Source organism: Mobula birostris, chromosome 1, assembly GCF_030028105.1.
Source record: "Mobula birostris isolate sMobBir1 chromosome 1, sMobBir1.hap1, whole genome shotgun sequence".
Lineage (NCBI taxonomy): Eukaryota > Metazoa > Chordata > Chondrichthyes > Myliobatiformes > Myliobatidae > Mobula > Mobula birostris.
Window position 1 is genome coordinate 167,881,937 of NC_092370.1, and position 2,932 is coordinate 167,884,868.

General features: G+C 37.5%; 1 long non-coding RNA gene across 2 annotated transcripts; it reads left to right on the plus strand.

Annotated features, from left to right (window-relative positions):
• Positions 1-576: 576 nt before the first annotated feature.
• On the plus strand, positions 577-1,664 carry LOC140208525 (uncharacterized). 2 transcript variants are annotated; one of them, XR_011888818.1, is made up of 3 exons: positions 577-727; positions 1,269-1,367; positions 1,447-1,664. It is a non-coding gene; the product is annotated as an uncharacterized lncRNA (long non-coding RNA). The 2 variants fall into 2 exon arrangements; XR_011888828.1 differs by having other exon boundaries at positions 1,295-1,367.
• Positions 1,665-2,932: the final 1,268 nt, after the last annotated feature.

The window sequence follows — 2,932 nt, forward strand, 5'->3', positions numbered from 1 at the left end:
TAGCAGTGGCAGCGAAGCAGGTATTTCAGAAGTTTCACAGATGTTCCTCCGTGCTCTCACGTCTGTCTCCATCAAATTAGGATTGTGCATGGCACCCTACCTGACAGATAACAGATATCATTCACCGGAGTGGCCACTGCCATATAGATCATATTTAAGAAAAAAAAATTGATTTCTTTTAAAACACCTTCCTCTCTTTTTAAGCCTATGCATTACGACAGGAAAGGGCTTGTAACTACCCTGTCTATGCCTCTCAGTTTTTATGTACGTGCATCTAGTCACACTTCAGCTTCCTTTACTTGAAGAAAAACAAGCACAGTCCACTCACTAGCCCTCCAGAACCGAAGCCCTCCATCCCAGCAATGTCGTGGTGAATCTGATTGTGTTTGTACCAAAAAGGCTACATCATGTCTCAATGTGGGGGAGACGGGATATTTCTGACAGCAAGCTTCAAAGTTTCCACAGTGAATGCCAGAAATTTTGTACCAGAGCGAGGGCAGCACAGAGATTTCAGCATGATTTTAAATAATACAAATTCAAGACCACTCCTTTTTTTTTCTTTTAAGAACTGTGAATAGGAGGATAATCCATTACTCCCAAAGATTTCCTTGGCTTTAGTGAGACTAACATTGATGATACAATTACTCCAGGTACTCACCTTGAATGGAGATGTGACCTTTTGGCAGGGGCAAAATATTGGCTCGTTATCATTACCCTTGCTACGTAGGTGAGATCAGTTAACTTTAGAAAGAAATGGCTTTGTTGTAACTAATGCAAACTCAGACAAATGAGGCAGTAACTTTTTTTTTCTGAACCATTTAGAGCATTCCATCTGTATCTTTATTTCCACTTTGTTCAGTCCACTTTCATTTTTTTTTGCCTTGAGGCTTCAAAGCTGAATTTTCAATTTGGTTTCAATTATTTTGCTGTAGATGGAAGATAAACTCACAATTGCTTTGAAGTACAGAACTATAAGTTTTTATTTGTTTCAAAATTATTTATAGCTGTTTCATGTTTGCTTAACCTTAGAATTTTTTCAATGTAGTATACACACAAGTTAAGATTCTGAGCATATTGGTTGAACAAGTAATCAAATGTGAATTAGTTACCATAGTTCTCGTAACCAGTGTGATGTGAAGTAGCTTCCTTCGGGTGAAAGCAAGTCAGATGTGCCAAATTCTTAACTTTATAGGTTAAAGGAAAAATTATAAACTGAATCTGAGATTTACTATGAGCCAGGAATAATAACATAAATATTATATCTATAGGTAATTTATAATATTCTTGCTCCAAGCTCTCAGTCACTGTTGTGGTGAAGTAATGTTGGTAAATCTTGTTTCCGCTTCAGTCGGGGAAGAAATATGAAGGTAAGTGTTTACCTGAGTCATTTTTTAATCAATTTGCTGATACTTACATCGAAACATAGAATTATTTTGTGTATTTCAGGAACAATTCTTATCCTTGAGAGCAGAGTTGAGGAAACGAAGTTATGGTGACATCAATGAACATTTAGAGTTGAGAAAGAAGCCGAACTGTACATCATTCAAGTGTTATCTAGACAAGGTCTACCCAGAGATGGAAGTTAACAGGCCAAATGAGAAAGCTAATGTTAAACAGGCACTATTTGTTAATAAAAATCCCAGGTGATCTAACTGCAATGGGGAAGGACTGATTCAACAAGTCAGTTGTATGTGTGTGCATGTTTTTTTTTTGAAGAAAATGCTTCCATACACTAGTTTCCATCTTTCAATACATAAAAATAAAAAGCACAGAATAAAATATAACTCAGGGGAAAAATGAAGAATTCTAACATATTAAGTTGTTTTTGTTGCTTGTATGTTTTTTTCTTTGGTTAACCTGAGGAAGTGAAAGTCATAGAATTCAAAGTTATATGAAAAAATACAGATTTAACACAATTCTAATGTTCAGAGGGTCACTGCACAAGATTCCAAAAGGTTGAAATAGATTTGCAGACAAGTACTAAAATGAGGAAACAGAAACTTCTTTCCTTTGCATCCTATTTATTATATGCTCTTTCTTTGCTCATTTTCCATCTGTCCTATTTCTTTAACTGATCCACACTGAAATAGTAATTTTTAATGGCTTGGCTGTTTCAATGACAAATTCAGTTGATGCCACGGTTGATATATTAACTTACTGATTGCATCCAAAATCACACTATCAATCTAAAGATAGCCATGTACCAGTTTAGGAAATTAGACCATAAGACATATGAGCAGAATTAGACTATCTGGCCCATCGAGTCTGCTCTGCCGCTCCATCATGGCTGACCCTGTTACAGAATTGCAACTATGTTCCCTGTTCTGCCATGAGAATCACAACATTGCCTTTTTTGCATGCCTTTTCTATTTCCCATTGTAATTTGTAGCCCACATCCCAGCTACTCTTCTGAAGCCAGCATATAACTCCCATCAGGGTCTTTATACCTTTGCAGTTTCTTAACTCTACCCACAAGAATTCTACATTTTCCAATTCTATGTCACTTCTTTCTGAGTATTTAATTTCATTTTTTTACCACCAGACCTATCATATCCTCGCAAACAAGAGGAATTCTGCAGATGCTGGAAAGGTCCTGACAAAGGGTCTCGGCCCGAAACGTCGACTGTACCTCTCCCTAGAGATGCTGCCTGGCCTGCTGCGTTCACCAGCAACTTTGATGTGTGTTGCTATCATATCCTCTCTGCCTTCCTGCTGGTTCTTTTGATACGGTTGATCCTTGGAGGTCAAGCTCTCAACTATGATCTTTCAGCCACGACTCAGTGATGCCCATAGCATCATACCAGCCAAACTATAACTGTGCCACAGGATCATCTACCTTATTCCATATGCTACATGCATTCAAATATAACACCTTCAGTCCTGTATTTATCTCCCTTTTTCATTTTTACCTTAATTTGCCCCACTGGCTGCA